The following is a 16229-nucleotide window of genomic DNA, read 5'->3' as shown; positions in this document are numbered from 1 at the left end:
TGTTGTTTTCATGGCTTTTGCATATCAAGAGAAACACTCTAGGGGAGAATCTGAGGTCCGGTTCAAAGCTATTTGGACAAGGCACATTGATGTGGGTCTTTCTGGAGTCTCATAGTCCAGGTTCCACTTTATCCTAATAGGACTCTTTCGGACTCTCTTTATGACTAAAGAGGAACTGTTCACAAAGGCCAGATTAATTTCAAAAGCAAAGTGCTAGACTGGTTTGTCCCGAGGCACCTTCTGGTGGCTCTTAGGTGTTCAAATATATATGAAGATCCACCACAGATCAAGCAATTATACAAGTTACATCTGTCTGAGGATAGGTCACAATTTTTCTTGAGATGCAGCTGGACCTCACTGAAGTCTCCATTTTTCAACTAAAGTTTGAAACTTCTGATTTATATTTGTCTTAGTTTCAGTTGGGACAGAATTGTTTTCTTCAGAGTGTCTGGTATGATGCTATGTTTTGGTTCTAGGAGAAAAACAATGTTGATAATGCACCAATGTTCATAGTTATTGCTAAGCAGTGTTGTACTGAGTCAAGGAGCTGGGAGGAAACAGAATCAGGACAGCTGACTTAAACCGTCCAAAGGATATTTCATACCATATGACAACACATGGAAGGAGTTTTGAAGGAGGTAGTAGTTCATCTCACTCTGTTCTGCTGTGGGCTGGGCATTGATCGGGGGGTGGTGAGCAGTTGCTGTGCATCGCTTGTTATATGTCGCAATTATTATCCCTTTCCTTTTCTCTATCTTAGTAAATAATTTTATCTCAACTCACGAGTTCTACTTTGCTTTTTTCTGAGTCTTTCCCTCATCCCACTGGGAAAGGGTGGGGAGTGAGCAAATTACTGCAGTGCTCAGCCACCTGCTGGGTTAAATCAACAACGTTGTACTCCAGTCAAAGGAGAGAAAGAAAGTGTTTTTTTTCCTCCTTCATCTTGAATGTATTACTGTTGCCCTAGTTGCGTAGCCAGGGGTTTGTTAGAGGCAGATTGTACGTGGTATCACATTCCATGTGGAGTTCTGCCCTTTTAAGCTAACTGTGGATACATTTAGAATTCTAGTCTCTTTTTTCCTATACTTTCTACTCAATAAAATTCAATGAATTGGAAGATTTTTATAGTTTGCGTTGACAGTGTAACTGTATCATAGTCTCGAGGTTTCATGAGACCTCATATCTCCACTCTTTCTGTTGATTTTCAACAATTATTTACATTCCCATGACAAATCTTATATTTCTGCCTGTTTTTGTCTCACCCCATGAAACATAGGAGACACCTGATGAGAGAATGTGTCCTGCCATCTGTCAGCCGGCACAGTACTGCCAGAAATTCGGTTATGTCCTTTGGTTCATCTAAAATGTAAAGAAATGCTCTCTATATATTATCAAGAAAAAGCCCTGCATGTGGACTACTATCCTGGCAACTGATTTACTGAATTCCAGTAAACCTAATAATGTCTTCTGGGGGGAAGCAAGGGGAGAGGGGAGGATTTTTCTTTAAGCCTGGAGACAGTATTGAAATATTTACGTTAATGTTATGAAGAGATATCACAGTATACATAAAACATGAAATGCCATGTAGGAAAACTAATATTGCTGTGGCTTTGCAAAGGCAGATGGTGTAGTACAGACAAAACATAATATTGTGCAGGCATTTGGTGGTTTTCAGTCCTTCCCTAAACAATAGGGTTAGTTTAAAGTCTATTAAAAACAAAGGAAATTCTGTCTGCCTCCTGTCCAGGTTGGGAGGAACCAACTTCTTTTAAAAATGCCTTGTATCATATCCTGTGCAAGGTACATTAGTGCTATTCTTTCAAAACAGGCAGACTTCAGATTTGCCTCTAAACATATGTGTTGTTTGTGTGTTTTTTTTTTTTCCCAAATAGCCAAACAGTAATCATGAAGGATATTTCAGATGACAAGGGGAATTAGACTCCAGCAGGAATATCTAAAGTAAAATCTTTTAAATAAAGCATATAGATCCATACATTCAAGTCTACTTTGAGAAATCCCTCTAGAGTGCTAATCCTATTGCTAACATATGAAACTTTGCTGTGCAGGAGCTTAACATGACTGTGGGATATTTTTATCTTTTAACTTGAGGAGTGGAGGGGTCAGCTCAAACCTTAGCCCTTTCCTTTGTCTTGCAAATGGAATGAGTGTTTCTGAAAAGAGCAAATATGTCACAGCTGGATCTTATAGCCTAAATAAAACCTGTGTAAATTTGTCTTGACGAATGTAAACAGTCAAGTGATAGCTTTTTCCATTAACCCAGTCTGAAAAAAAGTAAACCAATTTGTGTTATATTTCTGTATTTTCCATCGGTAGGTGTTGCTAGCTGCCCCAGTGCTTGCCTGTGCATTTTTTAATAAATGAAGGTTAGGCTTCATGTCTCATATCTCTGTTAACACAAAACCACTCAGAAATAACTGGAAAGGATTTTCCAGTGAAAGAGATTGAGCATCAGCTCTTATAATATCCACTGTCCACATGTGTTACATGGAAAAGTTGTCCCTTAACAGCAACACCTTGCTTCTCTCTTTCCTCATCACTGCCCATTCTAGATGAAATGCCAAGACACCGATATCCTGCCAGAGGAAAAGTCACAGGGAAAGAATCTTTCTGCACATCCTGCATTTCTGAAGTGTGGGAAGTGATGGGTAGGGCTGTGCTGAGGCTGTGATCCTGCCTTAGCTGAGCAGCGCAACTGGGCCCCAGCTCTGCTTCTGAAGTGGGTCAGCAGAGCTCCACTTCTCTTCAATGTGGCAGTCCCTTGGGGGCTGTAGTGCTTAAGTTCTTGGTAGGTGGCTCCTTGCTACCTCTCCCTGGCTGCCAATCTCAGGTGTTGATGTTTCTGTCCCTAGTCCAGCCTCTGTCCCAGTCAGAATTGATGGTGGATTCAAAGGTTGCTTTTGGTAGTGAGTACAGGAGCAAGAAATTCTTTTTCTAGATAAAGATATTGAGGAATAATGTTAAGATGCTTCTGAATAGCAACAAAATTAGAGCTGTCAATGGTTTTGGTACAAGCAAACATCTCCAGGCAGATAGCTGAGCCCTTAATTAGCACTGCGTCATGGAATGAGCAATCTCACCTATATGATGGCTGGTGCAGTAGCAAAAGAGCAGTGTGTGAGGTTTTTATTAACAACAAAATGAGTAATCTTGCTGACACATCCCATGTTCCCAAACTGCAGTGCTCCTACTTTTGCTGGTAGTCCGGGCAGCTCTTCCAGTGTGACTGTAGTGTGTTCCCATGGCACTGGGCAGTTCTTGATGGTCACCTCCTCAAAGGAGAGCATCTTCTCCATCAGGGGAAACCAAGTCCTGTTGGGACTCACAACCACATGTGCCCCTTCTTATCAATTCTGACTAGTTTAGGTAGCATGACGTCTACCATGAGCACTAAGACTTTCATAAGGACCAAAGTCCTCATCACCTGCCTCCATGTGAGCAAAGAGCTAAGGCCAGCTCCCAGACTTCAGATTGGCGAGCACTCAGCCCAAGGACACATGCTTTCCTGTTATAAGCAGTGAAGGAAGAGTGGCAATTTAACAAGATTCAGCTGCACTCAAATACATTTTTAATAATGTAATATGTTTTCAGAATCCTCATTAAATAGTCATAGGACTTCTCTTTCTTTTCCTTCCCATCATTTCTGAACAATTAACCATGCATTTGTACATAAGTGGGAGTGCTATTCTTTCTATAATTACCAAATGCTATAATTATAGATGCCTCCAATTCTAATTACCCTTGGGCAGCCACCTCTGAGATCAGCCTTTGCATATGCAACTATACACAAACCTCAGCACCAGGATGCTGAGAAGCATTTTTTTCGCCTTTAACAAAGTTAACTCATCTTTGTCTTGCCATTCTTGTGACTTGTAGGAGATCTGTTATGCACAGAGTGTGGATGAGGTGGTTTGTGATTTATTTGGTGAGGCATCCTACATATCTTCACTGTCTTCCTGTTCTGTAATGAAAGAAATGACTGGGGCAGGGAGAGGAGATCACAGAGCAGCAAATTTTACTCTGGACTCTGCAACTGATTTATGGAGTAATTATAAAAACATCACATCACCTCTGTGACTCTGCCTGTAAAAAAAAGGATAAAGATTCTTAATGCTTTTATGAAATGCTTTCAGCACATTGGCTGAAAAATGCATAACATTGTTAATATTGAATGTAGATCACTGAGGGAAAAAGGGCTGATTAGCAGTAAGAGTTTGTATTTATGTGTATTTGCTAACCTTAAAAAGAGGAACAAAGCGAACAGCATTTTTGATTTGATGAAATTTTATGGAATCTTTCCTTAATTATGACTGACTAAAAAATTTTTAACACTAAGGAAAATCTTGAAATTCATCTCATTTGCCTGACGTTGTTAGGATATCTCTGCTTTTTCTGATATTAGAAAATGAAAGGAATAAGCAGTACTTTGTGAGGAAACAGAACTTTCCAGTAATGATGACAAGAAAAAATTCCAATTAGGTGTACTTGTTAACCATCTCAAATGAAGTGAGTATGTCATTGAAAAAAACGCTCTTGGAAAAAAAGCATTAGAGAGAAAAGAATGAAAGCCTCTATTCCTACCCCTCTTCAATATCTTTGAATTTCCCAGTACACAGGTGTGCCTCCCCAATAGCAAGATCATCATACAGAGTCTTTAATACAAGACGATTTTGGCTGGTAAGTTAAATAGGAAAAATTCTGTCTCGATACACTACATCACCCAAGTTGAAATCTTCATTACAATCTAAAAATCCACTCTTTCTACTCAAATATCTGCTATGAAGTCTATTCAGTTAATTTTTTCCAATGCAGTGATATGTAAAGATGCAACCTATGACACCCTGGGAAGGGATGGATATGGGTGCTGCATCAAAGAGCTCACTGAAGCAACTAAAAGTGTTTGAGATCAGGAACAGGAGAAATTATTCCATGTACCTAATACCCAATTTTAGTCTTACAATGGCACCACATGCATGCTTAGAAATAAAGTTTAACATAAAAGGATGAGACATAAGCTAGCAAGACAATGATCCTTGCATTTTTCTTTTTAATGCCAGCTAGGTAGGGCTTTCAAAATCTCCCTGTGATGAGACTTGCACTTCAACACTCTTGGTAGCTGGCTGGCTTCTTCCTTTGTAATTAGTCTGCTCTCTGCTTTATGACAAAGATACAGGAACACCAAACAAAGTACAGCTTGTTACCCAAACCTGCTGTGCTTGGCTTAAATAAGTGAACGTTCTGAATATATAGTCCATAGCCTGGGTTTCTGTAACATGCACTCTATTGGGTGATGGAGCAACTTTTAGATTTTTGGTGGCAAATACAAATTGCTAACATATGTGTAAAATAGGTTATGAGTACAGTACTGGGAGATGTGTATGATAATTGTGTGAAGTGGCTATTTGTTGATGAACAATTTAGACTAATGAAACATTCCAAGAAACTTGCATCAAGGAGAGAGCAGGAAAAATTGATTCTGCAGTTGAGGGAAAAGACTGTGGCTGTGCCTGGCTGCAATGTGCCCATTAGGCACCTAGATGACTGCATCTTGTGGACCACAGCTATGTCACCATGAGTTGATGCACAGCTCACTTACCACATGCCCTGTCCCTGGAGGTATTCAAGGCCAGGTTGGATGGGGCCCTTGGCAGCCTGGTCTCGTATTAGATATGGAGGTTGGTGGCCCTGCATTCAGCATGGGGATTGGAACTTGATGTTCCTTGAGGTCCCTTCCAACCCAAGCCATTTTATGATTCTATGATGCACGCTTTGTCTCTAACTACAGAGATTTTAGCACGGCTGTTCGTTATATGAAAAAAAAACCAACCTCTTCTCTGTCTACACATACATAGAAAAAATAGTGTGAACAGGTATGAGATCCAGGGACTGCTCTCTCAGGTAAGACCAGCTGTGTCAGCCACTTGTTCTTGCAGATGCCAGGAGCTCACAGTAATCATGCATATGCACTGTCATCAGCATGACTACCAGCACATTCTCCATGGGCTCAGGAAAGGAGGGTCCTGGGTGAAAGCATAGTTCAGGGGCAGGCACTCAGAAATCAGGGTCTAGGCTGGATCCTGATTTGGGAGAAAGTGGGGTTCATATCTTTTGTCCCCCTCAAGTATTTTTTTAGGCATCTCAGACAATTAGAAAAGTTTCTCAGTTTGCTGTAATGCATGAATTGTATGGTGCCACTCTGTGATTGTCGCAGATAATTTGACATTAAAAAATAATCAGTATATGTGAAATCTTGTTTCCAAACATATTGACTAGGTTTCATTATATCCAGAAGAAATGTTAAAAGTTTCAGCTTCTACTGAAAGCTTTCATGAGAAAGCTCACCATTACGGTCTTCTCTCAGGTCTATTTCTTTTTAATTTCTATGGTATGTGGGAAAAAAACCACTCTGTTCTCTCTTTCTAGCAGTGACATTGAAGGCCTGCTGTACAAAGAAGCAGTTTTAAAGGAATGTGTATATATATATATATATATAAACATATGTGTATATATATATATTTGCATATATATATATGTATATGAGGTTTGATTTGAAGACACAAGAAAATGACCACATTGAAAACAATAGCTGACCTTCAGTTTCACCGAACTTGTTGCTGTTACTTCCCTGAATAGATTCTGAAAAAAATCTCTCTTAGAACAGACAAAAATCCCCAAACCATGAATGTAAATGCTACAAAAATACTCATTCTACTGCAACGAAAAGCTTAAATGAAAGAAAGTAGTTGGCAAGCATTCTTATAGCACAAGGTAAAAATATCTGAAGTTTATGTGTAGAAATACCTCCAGGATGACTAGAGAATATTTTTTTTCTGGAAGATGGCCTTTTAATTTATTTATTTATTTTTGTAAGATGTAAATCTGAAAGGAAGAACTTCAGCTTTGTGAACCGGAGGTGCTGTGAGGTGTTTGGCTCAATAAGGGGGCAACAGCATGGTGAAACGGCTTCCCAAGGATGTAGGATGTAGAAAGGGATGAAAGCTTGGTGGCTCTTAAGTACACCACATCTGAAATGATGAGTCGAAATCAGAACAGGTCAGAAATTCCATCTCACGTGTTTGCTATTTGAGAATATTGATCCCTCGATCCACGGACATAGCTTCGTTTCAGCACAAGCTCTGTGGAAAACAAGCATACTCTTGACAGTCCAGCTACTCACTTCCCCAGCAGCCAGCCTCTGCTGTAATGAGTTATTATCCTTGGATCATTTACAGCTCCTGGTTTCCTCCTAGGAAAAAGTCTGAGGAAGTGTATTTAAAAGCTCATGATTTGCTGTGATCATTAAAATAGTATGTGCCTTAGGAGCATTTTTTAAAATAAAAATAATAAAAAAACCCCTCTTTTATAAAGTAGTTGGCCCCTATAATGGTGTTTCATCTGCTGCCATTAAGAATATTTTCTTAGATTCTTTTTGAGATGAATCCAAACAGGGAAAAGAAAGATTATGATCATTTTTGTGTCAGATAACTTGGAGCAGAGGCATAACATTTTTTCACAAAAGTATTCAGATTTTTCCATTAGCTTGAAGCTTGCACGTAACTCATACAATGAAGCACTTTATAGCTGACTTGTTTTTCTCAGTACAGCTGCAGAAGTGATCTTCTACCATGAGTACTGAAAGAGGGATTAAAATGGATGAAGGAATGGACGTTAGATGCTCACTTTTTGATAGGATTAAATTTTGAACTGGAGAGGGTCAGCTAGTACCCGTATTATGGATGCTGTACATTGGAATTGGCCGATAGCCACACTTTTGTTGCCCTTGAATTTGATGTGAATGTGAAATGTGTTAGGAGTATATGTCTTGGAAGTTGTGTTGATGAAGGCCTGTATTTTTCCAAAATCTCCTTGAATCTTCTTGGCATTTCTCAAATGTCAGCAATAAGTCACTGCTGTGATAAAAATTTTCACATGGCTAGCCTTACCGCTTAACTATACGCTTTCCAATATTGTCAAGTATTAAAAGAAAACAAATCAAAGCCCCTAACCTGACTTTTTTGACACTGGGCTCCATTCATCTCTCTGTGACCTAATGGAAAGCGACAAGCGCTTCTTTACAGCACACTGGCTGTATGAACAAGTGTTGATAACATGGTTTGAAAGACGCAGCCTGGTGCCACCATGCCCAGCTGTTTCTTCACTAGTTACCATTGCACTGCCTCTCTTTCTTTTCAGGACGGCTAGTGTGTTTCCAGCTAGCCTTACATTTTGTCTCCAGAGAACTGTATCTTTGGTGCTGCTTGCCAGGACAATAGATGAGCCTCTTTACCAGTGCTGAATGAGATGCATTTGTGTAGACTTAATCTTTGGTGAAACAGGTTTGTCTCTGCTGTTTACAAAATTTGCAGCACTCAGTGCCAAGAAATGCATCTGCTGTTGGCCCTGTCACTTCGCTCTACTGAAACAACACTCATTTTGTGTTTCTGGGCTCTGTTGTGCTGATTTTCTATGAGATACTGTTTGAGGAGAATAGTTTATTTTATGCTTTATGATAGTGGTGCTTATTTAACTTTTTGAAGTTTGGCTATACAAAAAAGCAGCCGATTCCCTGATACAGAATCCTTCCCTACACAGGTTTTATCGAACAACCTTGGAGACAATAAGGTTGAATCAACTTAGAAATGCATCCTTTTTGTGGAGTTTGTTGGACAGGGTCTAAGCCCTGAGTTTTGCCATGTCCTTCTCTAGATACAGCTGCAGACTTGGGGTTGCTGTGCTGGCATGTGTCTTCCTGAGACTAGCCCCAAACATCCCTATTTCTTCCAGATCCACAGTATACAGAGCTCTTCTGATCTACTATCAGGAATTGTTGCAAACTTGGACAATATTGTCTGCATAGGCTTGGATAGGGGATGCCCCTGCAGTACACACAAACAACGAGGCCAGGCAGAGCCTAACGAAGCCCATGCTAACGTATTCTTTGAAACTCAGATTTCTTGAGGTTTTTTCTAGGGAATGCCTTGCCTCAAGCCCATTTCTGTCAAGACAGCTAGCAATTTTTTTGTCATGCCCTCTCTTGAAGCAACATGTAATAGATATTACACAAATGAGGTCAATGTTTTCCTGGAGAAGGTGTGAACTACCTACTTCATTAGAAAGCATCCTATCCATACGTACGAACTGCATTGCCCTTTAGACTGTTATTTTTAATTTTTATTTTTTAATGTCAGTTTTCATTACAAGTTGTGGTATGTAAGTGAGCACATTGCAAGTACACTTGTATTTTATTCACACACAATGCAACCCATGACTTTCCTAATCATACTACATTCTGACTGGTATCAGCCATGCTAAAGAACAGCTACTTGTAGAAACTTACAGAAGCTCTTACTGAAGCAAGGGCTCCACAGTGCTGTTTCTATGCCAAAGTTTAACCTTTTTCCAGAGGAAAGGAAAAACATTTCAGATATCACTATCAGGCTGAGCTTTCTCTTACCTCTGACACATTCAGTACTCACAATCAAGAAAAGCTGAGGCTGATGCCAAATGCTTTGAGGCAGAGAGGAGAAAATGAGAGAAAAGGATATTATTTTTTGCAGTGAGCTCCACATAATCTAGGCTCTGAGTTGTCATTCCTACCCTGTGTTACAAGTTATAAGCAAGGACATCACTGTGTTAGCTGTGCTTCAGTCTCTGCCAAGGACAGCGGTCTGAGTGTAGCAGATTACTGTCCTAAAATAACAGAAGTCAAAGAGGGAAAAGGTTGCGTGTCAAGTCCAAGCGCAGCAGAGTTGTCTCCTGCTGCACACTGCCTGGTGCTTTGTGCAGACGGATTTTTAGAGCTTCGCTCTCTTGTTAAGTCTCTTGAGACAAGTTTTCTGTTTGAAAAAATAGAAAATGTTATGATACTTTCAATCCCCTCCAGTAAATGCTTAAATGAATAGTACATCATGTTGAGGATTTGAAAAACAAAGTGCGTTTTACCAGGTAATGGACAATGGCATTCCAGGCTTGAATGAAGAGCTAGCAGTTCATGGAATTTCATGTCTCCTTCCTCAGAGTGTAGCTGAAAAAAATTCATAGTTCCTTTGTTCGTCCCTATGACCAACAGTGTCCCTGAGCAACAGTAGAGAATGATCCCAAACTAATGGATCTCCTGAGATTTGATTCTAAAATAACTGTGACAGATTTGTCCATTTGCTCAGTTTCCAAGAAGGCCAAACTTTTGATTTTGTTTACTATGTCTGGCTGCAATAAAATAAAACCTGAATCAGTTTCTATTTTAAGTCCTTTCTTGTAGAATGCTGACTCTGAGGGCACAATAGCAAACAATATTATCTGGGCTGCCACCCATCATCTTCTGATGAGCAACTAAGCGCTGTTTTGGAAGTACTGTGTCTTCTGGAGACTGAAATTGAAAGTCTTGTTTCCCACACTAGTGGACATTTGCTTTTCAATATTGACATGAATAGAATAGCACCATATTTGTAGCAGTTATTAAAAAAAATATATATTGAAATGAAGATTGAAATACACCTTTCTTTCATGATACAGAGCTGTATTTTTGTAATCACCATGGACTTAATCTCTCATATTTTCTTATTTTTACATATCTTCTGCCAGTTGCATCTGCAACTAATGTAATCATATACAGATCTGGTATTCTTTTTCTGAGAAGTTTTCTCCTTATGACATGCTTGTTCTATCATGTCCCTTTGGACTGCAGGCCTTGAAGAGTAGAGCCTTATAGGTAGGATTAATTCTTCCCCAGGTGAACCACTGAAAAGCTACACATCGACACTAAACTTACTAAATAGGTTCTCCTTATAGTCAGTGAAGTACTTGTGCCTGGAAAGATTAGACACCACAGTGAAGATAGACAGACTTACCTCTGTAAAGACAGATTCCTTTCTGTATTGTGTAGTGTATCATCAGATCTTCATGTTAGGGTCCAAATTTTTGTATCATAATGTGGATTTCTCTTTCAGATCTAACAAGTCAGCTGGCTTTGGTTATGTGGGAAGTCCTCCATCTCTTGGGACACCAACGATGACTTGAAGGTAGAAATTTAGGAGAAGGCTGAACTATTTTTGGAATGAGTGCTGTATTCAGTAACAGTGTGATGGAGCATAGGAGAGCATGACAGCAACTGGTTGGCACATAGATAGGATGATTAAGAAGGTGTGTGGCAATGACAAGTTATATACTGTATCCCACGGTGCTGCTGGCTGGGTTGTAATGTAAGGTAAAAAAATGGACACTCTCCAGCCCCTCTGTGCTAATACACATCTTAGTAATGTGGCAGCTGAACCATTTTGGCTTGTGATACTCAGTGAGATCTCCTGTCTAATTCAGGACATCTGTGGCCTGTGTATGCCACAGAGCTGCTCTGATGTATTGACAGATTTTTAGCATCTGAACCTCAAATATATCTGATGGTCTAGGAAGGCAGATGGACTTCCTAATACTATGGCCCATGTTTGTAGAGGCACAATCCTGCTGACTTCATTAAAGAGTATCTCCCATTGAACTGTAGTGCAATCAGGATTAAAGGTTTTAACTAAACACTTCATTAAGCACCCTCTTAATGAGAATGGCACTCATTTCCAATTTTATTCTGTAAGTTTCTTCCCATGCATATTTTCCATGTAGCCTTTTCCTTAAATGTGGCATCTTCTCAATGTGTTACTTGCTTGTCCTTCTTCGTATTGTAGTGTTTTACACCACTGTAGCACAGACCAATGAGTCAGAAGACCTTGCCCCGAGCATTTATAGGAATTAGACAGTAGAGGGTGCAATGTGAGCAATAAATTTGTCTCCCACATACTGTCTCCTTGGATCAAGATAACCTTTACTCATCAACAAAAACAAGTCCGAAGTCAGTGCCTGAGTAATGGGACCATGGCCAGGTCATGGGCCTGACTGAAACCTTTAATACTCTGGTTTCAGATGTGTTTTGCAAGTAATACACTGCATATTCTTTCCAACTTTTCTTATCATCATTCTTACTCTATAACCTCTGGATGCTAATGTGGATAATCTAGATAGCAAGTGAAGTCTGTTCTTCCCAATCCTGAACGGTTCCAGTATTCATGTGCTTCCCGTAATTCTGCCTGTGAATCTAGATCATGAATCTTGGTTTTGTTAAAGAAGGATCATGAATTATTCATACCTTGGCAAAAGGCACAATGAAATAATTAGGCATTAACTATGCAATGTATATCAACCATGAACACAGACCCTTCCAAGCTGAGACTATATTTCAAAAAGATTTATATCCATATGTATCATAAATATCTTGCAATTACTTTGCTGGTTTTCAGAAGCAAAAACAAAGCTCATCTTTTTGGCAGCTTGTGATGAACTGGAGATATAGAATGTGAAGTTGTAATGATCCATACTCTGCATCTTTTCATCTTAGTGTAGGTCCTTCGTTAGAGAATAGTAGGTTTAAACTCTCTGACAAAATTAATCTCCTATCTGGCAAATTCTAGATAATCACAAAACAGATAAATTACTGTTTAGTGATTAGCTACTCTAAACACTTGGCAAGAAAACAATTACACTTTCTATATGCTTAACAGGAAACATCAATTAACCTGTTAGGCTTCTTTCAGACAAGGTCTCTGAAGACATCCACTGTGTTGTGGTTTCTTTCAGCTAGTGCAACTAGTGCAGCGTGGCAGTACCTGATCATTATTTCCTTTTTAGTAGATTAATTGGAAAAGATAATGTTTAATGAATATTTGCATAGCCATTTGTGGGAATATACTTTTAAGTAGCTGGCCCCTTAGGCAACAGTATGTTTCACCTGCATTTTGGTTGTTCAGGGGTAAACAGTCTTCCCTGTCCTCTGTCATTATCAAATAAAAGATCAATCACGAAAAAATTTGTAAAAACAACTACCCAAACCCACCTCTCTAATTTGAGAACTGCATGCTCACTGAATAGCTTTATGTAAGGTGCACGAGATATGACTGTTGTAGCTCAGTTTAATTGAGAAAAACAGAATGAAAAAGATCAACCCATGCAACAAATTGAGCACCAGGCTGAATCAAAGATACCGACCCACTGTAAGTGCCTTAGAGTATCTACTCTAGGCACTTGTATCTGCCCATTGTGCATGTCTGACCTACCAGATGCCAAAAATTGATGACTAGTGAAACACACTGAAACCCAAAACCCAGTTACATCACATCTGTGGTCAGACTGAAACAATAGACAAAAGCTTTCTTTTAACAATTCAATTACTTTAAAAAATGCAGTCATGGGTTACAGAAATGGAAATACACCACTCACAATTCTATAAAGTCAGTGAAGATTTGGAGTGGAACACTGAAAAACACCTACCTGCAGAAGTTTGAACTGTCTCCAATGTAAACATGAGAGCACAAAAAACAAGTGCAGAAATTATGTGATTCTAACAGAGCTGCATGCTAATGTGAGGAAACACGTATAAAATAAAAACTCATGAGCCTGTGTGTTCTTGGAAGAGAACTGTAATACCACAAAAATTACCTAGGGCTATAAATTGGGTCATAGCTACGCTGCATTTGGAAAGAAGTACAATTGTGTTGAAAGGACATGAGAAGTAAAAGCTGTTCACCTTAAACAGTATTGAAAAAGAACAACTCCGACTGGTAAATTCATAATGGAGTCTGAAAACATGTCCTTATAAATAGGAAGAGAAAGCTGCCATAGGCTAACACAGTCTTTGGGGAAAATGAGCAATCGCAGAACAAAAAACAATGATTTATACCCAGGTACTGGAGTCCAGAGCTGGCTAAAATATGAGAGGTGTTACTCTGTTACAGGAACACAAAGTACTTGGAGTAATTCTGCTTTTGCAATCATGCATGTATTTTTAAGTCTATCTTTTCATTGCCGTGTATGCTTCTCATACAGTTTGTACTACATATCTAGAATAGGCAGTCTTGATTAATAGTGGCAAAAGATGTCAAGCACTGTGGGCCTTCTCTGTCATTTCATCAGCATTTTACTCAAATATCTGTTAACTAAATTGCTATGAGGCTTGCAGAGATGTACTCAACAGCAAAGCCTTTCCATCACATATAATTTCCATTTCTAACACCGTAAGTGTAGGCTGAAAGAACAGTTCTATCTCATAAATGAAATTAGATGGCATACTGATAACATTAGGGCATTCCCAAAATCTTTGAAATGCCTCATTTATTTTTTTTTTCAGCCTATTCTCATGCTACAAGAATCATAAACTTATAAGCATTCATAAGCACTGATCTTTTAGAAGGCCAGTTAAAACCTGTAAACAACCTCATGGGCCTGCAGATTGCAGGTCAGTAAAAAGATATCTAATAATCAAGCCCTAAACACATCAGTCAAAGTATTCTGTTCTTTTCTCTGTCACAGTTATAATTACCCCCACACAGGATTTTGAAGCATTTTCATTTTAATACAAAATATGTGTTTGGTTCTTTGGCTCTTCAGTTTGGAAGCTCTGATCACTCTTGTCATCTTTTCCTCACTGTCTCCTCTACCAGCTATGAGATTCATACTGGTTTAAGGCACAGTTGCCTTCACACTCCTTTAACCCTCACCTCTGAGTCCTGATGAAAGGGACTGTGACAAATACCTTCCAATCAGGTATTCAGGAAAAGGTGATGATGAGGCTCTGCAATTTCATGTTGTCCAATGATTGAGTTAGTATCCCCTTTGCAGAGAAAAGAGTGCTTGTAGTAAGAGGAGTAATGATCCAACTGGACAAAGAGCGCTTCAGATGTGGGCCTCATGTTGATGTCTGTTAGGGAAGAGACAGGCACTTTCTCCTGCTGTGTTTCAGTAAGAACTCATGGTGTAAGTCCATCACAATGCGTGGTTAGGAATCAAGGTGTTTATATTTGGTGCCCGTACACCTCTGAACTAATCGATGGTGAGTGTTTAGCCATGCATTTGCCTTCCCTGAGGCTGTCCTGATCCTGGGAACAGCTGGCTGATGAAAATGGGGAAACAAACTCCAGATTATACAGAATAGGATAAAACCCCAGCCCCTTTTGCAGGCAGGCTGCAGTCCTGGAGCCAGAGCATCCAAGCTGTGGCTTGCTATCTTCTGCTCCCCTGCTATGGGGAGGTGTTTCTGGACACCACAGCTACCCGTGGGAAAGTGACAGCTGGCGTCTCCCTACTCACAGGAACCTCTGAACACCCACACACCCAAACGTACACACACACACACGCACACCACAAATACCAGTGGGAAGGAACAAGAAAATGAATGATGCTTGTTTGCTTACCTTTCTGCTTGTTCTGCCAACGCTACAGGCTGTGTCTAGTGAATGCTTTGTTATTGGTACTCTCTGGGGAGTTACTGGAGTGACTGAGCTTTGGCCATGTCCTTACCTAAAGACTGAAACACACTAATTGACAAAATACACTTGTAAAGATAACATCGACTCTGAAGTATCTCCAAGAAGAAAACTGCACCTGGCTTCACTATCCAACAGTACTCATGGACTGCCTTTGGGAATTTGGAGTGCTTTTCAGGCAAAAGAAATAACTCGTTATGTGCCAGTGGGAAGTTGTGGCTGGGCTTGATGGATATTTCTTCTTTGGAAACTTTTACACACCTGGCAAACAACTTCTATTTCTCTGTAACACGAATTGTTTAGGGAAGCTCTTTCCTCCTTAACAACCAATGCAGAAAAGGAAAAATAACTTTCAGTGAAGTTGATCAGAACATGTGGTGGCTCCATTTACACAAAGCTTATATAAATGATCACAGTGGCACACTGGATGCAAAGTACTCTGTCTCACTGGAGCAAGGGGCAGTGACTGCTCCTTCCTCCCCACCTTTGCACGATAGCTCTGCCATCTCAGTGAGCAACTCTCATATTTCTAGTCTTGTAACAATTGATTTTTACAAAGCACACTCACTGCTTGTAGTGGTGAGGAAAATGCCTTAATGCACTGTGATTGCCATCTAATTCTTTGTTATGGCACTGTCCTGGAGCCTTGGCTCACACAGAGACTATTTTCATGCTGAGCTCCCCACAAACATGGGTCAGGATATTTTCCACGGCCTGGAGGGCCAACATCTGAGAAAAAATTGGCTGTGTTTGTGTAACAACTGAGTCTTCTGTCAAAATCCAGAAATACCATAAACTATCTTGCATCCCCACACAGAAGTCTCAGGCTCATATGCTGCAAATCCTCAGCTTGGGCTGCTGCTCCCTGTAACGTCATCTGATGAGTGAGAAAGAGTCAAGATGTACATCCTG

General features: G+C 39.8%; 2 long non-coding RNA genes across 3 annotated transcripts in view; one reads left to right on the top strand and one right to left on the bottom strand.

Annotated features, from left to right (window-relative positions):
- The window catches only part of LOC121109067, a 68844-nt gene that overhangs the window by 35096 nt on the left and 17519 nt on the right, over positions 1-16229 (top strand). The gene's annotated exons all lie outside the window — the stretch shown is intronic.
- LOC112533369 lies at positions 6950-15070 on the bottom strand. Of its 2 annotated transcripts, XR_006933783.1 has the most exons (4): positions 13327-15070; positions 10866-11029; positions 9961-10042; positions 6950-9854 (listed from the first exon to the last, which is right to left on the bottom strand). It is a non-coding gene; the product is annotated as an uncharacterized LOC112533369 (long non-coding RNA). The 2 variants fall into 2 exon arrangements; XR_003077463.3 differs by having other exon boundaries at positions 10866-15070.

Source organism: Gallus gallus, chromosome 1 (genome assembly GCF_016699485.2).
Source record: "Gallus gallus isolate bGalGal1 chromosome 1, bGalGal1.mat.broiler.GRCg7b, whole genome shotgun sequence".
Classification (NCBI taxonomy): Eukaryota; Metazoa; Chordata; class Aves; order Galliformes; family Phasianidae; genus Gallus; species Gallus gallus.
This window is presented reverse-complemented; position numbering and strand designations above follow the sequence as displayed.